We start from the raw sequence: 10,860 nt of genomic DNA, 5'->3' as shown, positions 1-10,860 counted from the left end.
AATCTCCTGAGCTCCTCTTAGTGGTGGCTGTATATACAGTATGTAGTAATCTCCTGAGCTCCCCCTAGTGGTGGCTGTATATACAGTATGTAGTAATCTCCTGAGCTCCTCCTAAAGGTGACTGTATATACAGTATGTAATAATGTCCTAAGCTCCTCCTAGTGGTGGCTAATATACAATATGTAGTAATCTCCTGAGCTCCCCCTAGTGGTGGCTAATATACAATATGTAGTAATCTCCTGAGCTCCTCCTAGTGGTGGCTGTATATACAGTATGTAGTAATCTCCTGAGCTCCTCCTAGTGGTGGCTGTATATACAGTATGTAGTAATCTCCTGAGCTCCCCCTAGTAGTGACTGTATATACAGTATGTAGTAATCTCATGAGCTCCTCCTAGTGGTGGCTGTATATACAGTATGTAGTAATCTCCTGAGCTCCTCTTAGTGGTGGCTGTATATACAGTATGTAGTAATCTCCTGAGCTCCCCCTAGTGGTGGCTGTATATACAGTATGTAGTAATCTCCTGAGCTCCTCCTAAAGGTGACTGTATATACAGTATGTAGTAATCTCCTGAGCTCCACTTAGTGGTGGCTAATATACAGTGTGTAGTAATCTCCATAGCTCCTCCTAGTGGTGGCTGTATATACAGTATGTAGTAATCTCCTGAGCTCCTCCTAGTGGTGGCTGTATATGCAGTATGTAGTAATCTCCTGTGCTCCCCCTAGTGGTGGCTGTATATACAGTATGTAGTAATCTCCTGAGCTCCTCCTAGTGGTGGTGTATATACAGTATGTAGTAATCTCCTGAGCTCCTCTTAGTGGTGGCTGTATATACAGTATGTAGTAATCTCCTGAGCTCCTCTTAGTGGTGGCTGTATATACAGTATGTAGTAATCTCCTGAGCTCCCCCTAGTGGTGGCTGTGGATACAGTATGTAGTAATCTCCTGAGCTCCCCCTAGTGGTGGCGTTATATACAGTGTGTAGTAATCTCTTGAGCTCCCACTAGTGGTGGCTGTATATACAGTATGTAGTAATCTCTTGAGCTCCCACTAGTGGTGGCTGTATATACAGTATGTAGTAATCTCTTGAGCTCCCACTAGTGGTGGCTGTATATACAGTATGTAGTAATCTCTTGAGCTCCCACTAGTGGTGGCTGTATATACAGTATGTAGTAATCTCTTGAGCTCCCACTAGTGGTGGCTGTATATACAGTATGTAGTAATCTCCTGAGCTCCCCCTAGTGGTGACTGTATATGCAGTATGTAGTAATCTCCTGACCTCCCCCTAGTGGTGGCTGTATATAAAGTATAAGTTCACGCACTTTATCGGTCACTTCCATCTCAAGGCTGAATCTTATTACATCCAGAATCCTCCTGGACTGTGATGGTTCTTACATTTTGGTTCTGATAGGTCTAATGTCTAAGCTCTTACATATTGTTTTTAATGGACCTCACATCCTGCTTGTGGTGTATCTGATGGATCCTGTATCCTGGTTCTGATGGACCCGATATCCTACAGACAGTGTATCTTGTGCTTTGTTGTCGCTGTATCTTGTGCTTTGTTACAATGTATCAGTTTTCTGTTGCTTGTGACCGGTTCCCTTTGATGTCTTGAGCTCATCTTACGAGTTTCACCATAATTTACACCCAGGAGAATAGAGAAGACCCTGAGGCTGACACAAGAGCTGACACTCTACACGCCGCAGGGGAAACACCTTGTGTAATCTTCCCATAGGGGCAGATAGTAAATGTCTCCAGTAAGTGTCAGCAAACACATGGGGGGGGGCATTGTCCTCCGATTTTATGGCGGAGTCACAGGAAATCTCTTCACATTCCTCAGACTTGTCCTTTCTTCAGAACAGGTTAAAATCTTCAAAGAGAAGAAGAAGAAGAGGAGGAGGAGGAGGAGGAGGGGGAGGGGAGGGGGGCACCTGGGGGCTTCATGTCTATGTGATAGGAAGGTGAGAAGATCTCTGCCCCCAGGGGACCCGCAAACAGAGGAAACATAAAGGGCAATAGGAAGAGGCAGAATTTACTGTGTCTGGAGGGGGAGGGGCTCTGCTGGATTGTCAGCTCTTGTGCCCAGCATGTTATATATTAGTGCTTGTGCCCCGGCTCAGTCCATTCATACATTGGTCCGCACTGGACATCCCCTTTAAGAGCCTTTCCATTTGTCTTGAGCGGACACCAGCGGCTGTGACCCCCAGTGATTACTGTATTTATTACCACCTTATATATAGTAATATACCACTGATCTGCAGAGCATCGCTCCTCTACCTCCTGATACATAGTAATATACCACTGATCTGCAGAGCATTGCTCCCCTACCTCCTGATACATAGTAATATACCACTGATCTGCAGAGCATCACTCCTCTACTTCCTGACACATAGTAATATACCACTGATCTGCAGAGCATTGCTCCTCTACCTCCTGATACATAGTAATATACCACTGATCTGCAGAGCATCACTCCTCTACTTCCTGATACATAGTAATATACCACTGATCTGCAGAGCATCACTCCCCTACCTCCTGATACATAGTAATATACCACTGATCTGCAGAGCATCTCTCCTCTACCTCCTGATACCTAGTAATATACCACTGATCTGCAGAGCATCGCTCCTCTACCTCCTGATACCTAGTAATATACCACTGATCTGCAGAGCATTGCTCCCCTACCTCCTGATACCTAGTAATATATCACTGATCTGCAGAGCATCGCTCCCCTACCTCCTGATACATAGTAATATACCACTGATCTGCAGAGCATTGCTCCCCTACCTCCTGATACATAGTAATATACCACTGATCTGCAGAGCATCGCTCCTCTACCTCCTGATACATAGTAATATACCACTGATCTGCAGAGCATCGCTCCTCTACCTCCTGATACATAGTAATATACCACTGATCTGCAGAGCATCGCTCCCCTACCTCCTGATACATAGTAATATACCACTGATCTGCAGAGCATCGCTCCCCTACCTCCTGATACATAGTAATATACCACTGATCTGCAGAGCATCGCTCCTCTACCTCCTGATACATAGTAATATACCACTGATCTGCAGAGCATTGCTCCTCTACCTCCTGATACATAGTAATATACCACTGATCTGCAGAGCATCGCTCCCCTACCTCCTGATACATAGTAATATACCACTGATCTGCAGAGCATCGCTCCTCTACTTCCTGATACCTAGTAATATACCACTGATCTGCAGAGCATCACTCCTCTACTTCCTGATACATAGTAATATACCACTGATCTGCAGAGCATTGCTCCTCTACCTCCTGATACATAGTAATATACCACTGATCTGCAGAGCATCGCTCCCCTACCTCCTGATACATAGTAATATACCACTGATCTGCAGAGCATCGCTCCTCTACTTTCTGATACCTAGTAATATACCACTGATCTGCAGAGCATCGCTCCCCTACCTCCTGATACATAGTAAAATACCACTGATCTGCAGAGCATCGCTCCCCTACCTCCTGATACATGGTAATATACCACTGATCTGCAGAGCATTGCTCCTCTACCTACAAGGTGCTATATCCTGCAGATCTGCAGATGATCACTCTGGTTATAAACTGAACTAGAAGTTGAACTTGGGATATGAGGGGTCCACCTCGGGGACCACCCAACCTCTCCCCTTCTGATAACTACCTGTGAATTGTGTCACCCCCTTGTCAGGATTGAAATCAGAGGAGATGGGGGTCCAGGGGAGGGGGTCCGGGTGGGGAATGGGGGTCCAGGCAGCTCCCCCCCCCCCCCCCCTCCTCCCCACTTTACTGGGATCTGAAGAGCCTGAGAAGAAGCAGAACCCGGATTTGTCTCCTGAGAACCTCAGGACCCCCAGACCCCCAGTCACATAGGCAGAGCCGTCACAGTCACACTCTGTATAATGCCCCCCGTACAGTCAGGGGATCATTCATTATGTCCCCGCTGTTTTGGAGGAGTGATAATTATTGTGTCCAGCAGGTGGCAGCATCGATCAGTGAGAACTGAAGATGCCGACAACATGGAGGTGCTGGACGGAGAGGAGGGGTCAGGTCAGTGATGGGGCAGTGTGTATGGAGGGCGATGTATACCTGCACATCATGCAGCAGCTTCAATACCAGTCCATAACCCCGAGCACAGCCCCCCCCCCCCCCAACCCACACACACACAGAGCCTAAGGCCAGTATGTTACTCTGCTCTCAGGGTGGGTGACATAAAGTGCTAATCCGATTCCCTAATCATGTCATGTACAGACACATTGTCCTATCCTGCCTGGGAAATGTAGCTTTTAAAAGATACAATTTTGGTTAAAAAAAAAGTAAAATGGACACATCCCATAGGGGGCAGTATTATAGTAGTTATATTCTTGTACATAGGGGGCAGTATTATAGTAGTTATATTCTTGTACATAGGGGGCAGTATTATAGTAGTTATATTCCTGTACATAGGGGGCAGTATTATAGTAGTTATATTCCTGTACATAGGGGGCAGTATTATAGTAGTTATATTCTTGTACATAGGGGGCAGTATTATAGTAGTTATATTCTTGTACATAGACGGCAGTATTATAGTAGTTATATTCCTGTACATAGGGGGCAGTATTATAGTAGTTATATTCCTGTACATAGGGGACAGTATTATAGTAGTTATATTCCTCTACATAGGGAGCAGTATTATAGTAGTTATATTCTTGTACATAGGGGGCAGTATTATAGTAGTTATATCCCTGTACATAGGGAGCGGTATTATAGTAGTTATATTCCTGTACATAGGGGGCAGTATTATAGTAGTTATATTCTTGTACATAGGGGGCAGTATTATAGTAGTTATATTCCTGTACATAGGGGGCAGTATTATAGTAGTTATATTCCTGTACATAGGGGCAGTATTACAGTAGTTATATTCTTGTACATAGGGGGCAGTATTATAGTAGTTATATTCCTGTACATAGGGGGCGGTATTATAGTAGTTATATTCCTGTACATAGGGGCAGTATTATAGTAGTTATATTCTTGTACATAGGGGCAGTATTATAGTAGTTATATTCCTGTACATAGGGGGCAGTATTATAGTAGTTATATTCCTGTACATAGGGGGCAGTATTATAGTAGTTATATTCCTGTACATAGGGGCAGTATTATAGTAGTTATATTCCTGTACATAGGGGGCAGTATTATAGTAGTTATATTCCTGTACATAGGGGGCAGTATTATAGTAGTTATATCCCTGTACATGGGGGGCAGTATTATAGTAGTTATGTTCCTGTACATAGGGGGCAGTATTATAGTAGTTATATCCCTGTACATAGGGGGCAGTATTATAGTAGTTATATTCCTGTACATAGGGGGCAGTATTATAGTAGTTATATTCCTCTACATAGGGAGCAGTATTATAGTAGTTATATTCCTGTACATAGGAGCAGTATTATAGTAGTTATATTCCTGTACATAGGGGGCAGTATTATAGTAGTTATATCCCTGTACATAGGGGCAGTATTATAGTAGTTATATTCTTGTACATAGGGGCAGTATTATAGTAGTTATATTCTTGTACATAGGGGGCAGTATTATAGTAGTTATATTCCTGTACATAGGGGGCAGTATTATAGTAGTTATATTCCTCTACATAGGGAGCAGTATTATAGTAGTTATATTCCTGTACATAGGGGGCAGTATTATAGTAGTTATATTCCTGTACATAGGGGGCAGTATTATAGTAGTTATATTCTTGTACATAGGGGGCAGTATTATAGTAGTTATATTCCTGTACATAGGGGGCAGTATTATAGTAGTTATATTCCTCTACATAGGGGCAGTATTATAGTAGTTATATTCCTGTACATAGGGGGCAGTATTATAGTAGTTATATTCTTGTACATATAGGGCAGTATTATAGTAGTTATATTCCTGTACATAGGGGGCAGTATTATAGTAGTTATATTCTTGTACATAAGGGGCAGTATTATAGTAGTTATATTCTTGTACATAGGGGGCAGTATTATAGTATTTATATTCCTGTACATAGGGGGCAGTATTATAGTAGTTATATTCCTCTACATAGGGAGCAGTATTATAGTAGTTATATTCTTGTACATAGGGGGCAGTATTATAGTAGTTATATTCCTGTACATAGGGGGCAGTATTATAGAAGTTATATTCTTGTACATAGGGGGCAGTATTATAGTAGTTATATTCCTGTACATAGGGAGCAGTATTATAGTAGTTATATTCCAGTACATACCAGTACATAGGGGGGCAGTATTATAGTAGTTATATTCCTGTACATAGGGGGCAGTATTATAGTAGTTATATTCCTCTACATAGGGGGCAGTATTATAGTAGTTATATTCTTGTACATATAGGGCAGTATTATAGTAGTTATATTCCTGTACATAGGGGGCAGTATTATAGTAGTTATATTCTTGTACATAAGGGGCAGTATTATAGTAGTTATATTCTTGTACATAGGGGGCAGTATTATAGTATTTATATTCCTGTACATAGGGGGCAGTATTATAGTAGTTATATTCTTGTACATATAGGGCAGTATTATAGTAGTTATATTCCTGTACATAGGGGGCAGTATTATAGTAGTTATATTCCTCTACATAGGGAGCAGTATTATAGTAGTTATATTCTTGTACATAGGGGGCAGTATTATAGTAGTTATATTCCTGTACATAGGGAACAGTATTATAGTAGTTATATTCCAGTACATACCAGTACATAGGGGGGCAGTATTATAGTAGTTATATCCCTGTACATGGGGGGCAGTATTATAGTAGTCATATTCCTGTTCATAGGGAGCAGTATTATAGCAGTTATATTCCTGTACATAGGGGGCAGTATTATAATAGTTATATTCTTGTACATAGGGGGCAGTATTATAGTAGTTATATTCCTGTACATAGGGGGCAGTATTATAGTAGTTATATTCTTGTACATAGGGGGCAGTATTATAGTAGTTATATTCCTGTACATAGGAGGCAGTATTATAGTAGTTATATTCCTGTACATAGGGGGCAGTATTATAGTAGTTATATCCCTGTACATGGAGGGCAGTATTATAGTAGTTATATTCCTGTACATAGGGGGCAGTATTATAGTAGTTATATTCTTGTACATAGGGGGCAGTATTATAGTAGTTATATCCCTGTACATAGGGGGCAGTATTATAGGAGTTATATTCCTGTACATAGGGGGCAGTATTATAGTAGTTATATTCTTGTACATAGGGGGCAGTATTATAGTAGTTATATTCCTGTACATGGAGGGCAGTATTATAGTAGTTATATTCCTGTACATAGGGGGCAGTATTATAGTAGTTATATTCTTGTACATAGGGGGCAGTATTATAGTAGTTATATTCCTGTACATAGGGGGCAGTATTATAGTAGTTATATTCCTGTACATAGGGGCAGTATTATAGTAGTTATATTCTTGTACATAGGGGGCAGTATTATAGTAGTTATATTCCTGTACATAGGGGGCGGTATTATAGTAGTTATATTCCTGTACATAGGGGCAGTATTATAGTAGTTATATTCTTGTACATAGGGGCAGTATTATAGCAGTTATATTCTTGTACATAGGGGGCAGTATTATAGTAGTTATATTCTTGTACATAGGGGCAGTATTATAGTAGTTATATTCTTGTACATAGGGGGCAGTATTATAGTAGTTATATTCTTGTACATAGGGGGCAGTATTATAGTAGTTATATTCCTGTACATAGGGGGCAGTATTATAGTAGTTATATTCCTGTACATAGGGGGCAGTATGATAGTAGTTATATTCCTGTACATAGGGGGCAGTATTATAGTAGTTATATTCCTGTACATAGGGGCAGTATTATAGTAGTTATATTCCTGTACATAGGGGGCAGTATGATAGTAGTTATATTCTTGTACATAGGGGGCAGTATTATAGTAGTTATATTCCTGTACATAGGGGGCAGTATTATAGTAGTTATATTCCTGTACATAGGGGCAGTATTATAGTAGTTATATTCCTGTACATAGGGGGCAGTATTATAGTAGTTATATTCCTGTACATAGGGGGCAGTATTATAGTAGTTATATCCCTGTACATGGGGGGCAGTATTATAGTAGTTATGTTCCTGTACATAGGGGGCAGTATTATAGTAGTTATATCCCTGTACATAGGGGGCAGTATTATAGTAGTTATATTCCTGTACATAGGGGGCAGTATTATAGTAGTTATATTCCTCTACATAGGGAGCAGTATTATAGTAGTTATATTCCTGTACATAGGAGCAGTATTATAGTAGTTATATTCCTGTACATAGGGGGCAGTATTATAGTAGTTATATCCCTGTACATAGGGGCAGTATTATAGTAGTTATATTCTTGTACATAGGGGCAGTATTATAGTAGTTATATTCTTGTACATAGGGGGCAGTATTATAGTAGTTATATTCCTGTACATAGGGGGCAGTATTATAGTAGTTATATTCCTGTACATAGGGGGCAGTATTATAGTAGTTATATTCTTGTACATAGGGGCAGTATTATAGTAGTTATATTCCTGTACATAGGGGGCAGTATTATAGTAGTTATATTCTTGTACATAGGGGCAGTATTATAGTAGTTATATTCCTGTACATAGGGGGCAGTATTATAGTAGTTATATTCCTCTACATAGGGAGCAGTATTATAGTAGTTATATTCCTGTACATAGGGGGCAGTATTATAGTAGTTATATTCCTGTACATAGGGGGCAGTATTATAGTAGTTATATTCTTGTACATAGGGGGCAGTATTATAGTAGTTATATTCCTGTACATAGGGGGCCTTATTATAGTAGTTATATTCCTCTACATAGGGAGCAGTATTATAGTAGTTATATTCCTGTACATAGGGAGCAGTATTATAGTAGTTATATTCCTGTACATAGGGGCAGTATTATAGTAGTTATATTCCTGTACATAGGGGGCAGTATTATAGTAGTTATATTCTTGTACATATAGGGCAGTATTATAGTAGTTATATTCCTGTACATAGGGGGCAGTATTATAGTAGTTATATTCTTGTACATAAGGGGCAGTATTATAGTAGTTATATTCTTGTACATAGGGGGCAGTATTATAGTATTTATATTCCTGTACATAGGGGGCAGTATTATAGTAGTTATATTCCTCTACATAGGGAGCAGTATTATAGTAGTTATATTCTTGTACATAGGGGGCAGTATTATAGTAGTTATATTCCTGTACATAGGGAGCAGTATTATAGTAGTTATATTCCAGTACATACCAGTACATAGGGGGGCAGTATTATAGTAGTTATATTCCTGTACATAGGGGGCAGTATTATAGTAGTTATATTCCTCTACATAGGGGGCAGTATTATAGTAGTTATATTCTTGTACATATAGGGCAGTATTATAGTAGTTATATTCCTGTACATAGGGGGCAGTATTAAGTAGTTATATTCTTGTACATAAGGGGCAGTATTATAGTAGTTATTATTCTTGTACATAGGGGGCAGTATTATAGTATTTATATTCCTGTACATAGGGGGCAGTATTATAGTAGTTATATTCTTGTACATATAGGGCAGTATTATAGTAGTTATATTCCTGTACATAGGGGGCAGTATTATAGTAGTTATATTCCTCTACATAGGGAGCAGTATTATAGTAGTTATATTCTTGTACATAGGGGGCAGTATTATAGTAGTTATATTCCTGTACATAGGGAACAGTATTATAGTAGTTATATTCCAGTACATACCAGTACATAGGGGGGCAGTATTATAGTAGTTATATCCCTGTACATGGGGGGGCAGTATTATAGTAGTCATATTCCTGTTCATAGGGAGCAGTATTATAGCAGTTATATTCCTGTACATAGGGGGCAGTATTATAATAGTTATATTCTTGTACATAGGGGGCAGTATTATAGTAGTTATATTCCTGTACATAGGGGGCAGTATTATAGTAGTTATATTCTTGTACATAGGGGGCAGTATTATAGTAGTTATATTCCTGTACATAGGAGGCAGTATTATAGTAGTTATATTCCTGTACATAGGGGGCAGTATTATAGTAGTTATATTCTTGTACATAGGGGGCAGTATTATAGTAGTTATATTCTTGTACATAGGGGGCAGTATTATAGTAGTTTTATTCCCGTACATAGGGGGCAGTATTATAGTAGTTATATTCCTGTATATAGGGGGAAGTATTATATTAGTTATATTCTTGTACATAGGGGGCAGTATTATAGTAGTTATATCCCTGTACATGGAGGGCAGTATTATAGTAGTTATATTCCTGTACATAGGGGGCAGTATTATAGTAGTTATATTCTTGTACATAGGGGGCAGTATTATAGTAGTTATATCCCTGTACATAGGGGGCAGTATTATAGGAGTTATATTCCTGTACATAGGGGGCAGTATTATAGTAGTTATATTCTTGTACATAGGGGGCAGTATTATAGTAGTTATATTCCTGTACATAGGGGGCAGTATTATAGTAGTTATATCCCTGTACATAGGGGGCAGTATTATAGTAGTTATATTCTTGTACATATAGGGCAGTATTATAGTAGTTATATTCTTGTACATAGGGGCAGTATTATAGTAGTTATATTCTTGTACATAGGGGCAGTATTATAGTAGTTATTTCCCTGTACATAGGGGCAGTATTATAGTAGTTATTTCCCTGTACATAGGGGGCAGTATTATAGTAGTTATATTCCTGTACATAGGAGGCAGTATTATAGTAGTTATATTCTTGTACATAGGGGGCAGTATTAAAGTAGTTATATTCTTGTATATAGGGGGCAGTATTATAGTAGTTATATTCCTGTACATAGGGGGCAGT

The sequence above is a fragment of the Engystomops pustulosus genome, chromosome 5 (genome assembly GCF_040894005.1).
Source record: "Engystomops pustulosus chromosome 5, aEngPut4.maternal, whole genome shotgun sequence".
In the NCBI taxonomy this organism is placed as follows: Eukaryota; Metazoa; Chordata; class Amphibia; order Anura; family Leptodactylidae; genus Engystomops; species Engystomops pustulosus.
Note: the sequence above shows the minus strand (reverse complement) of the source record.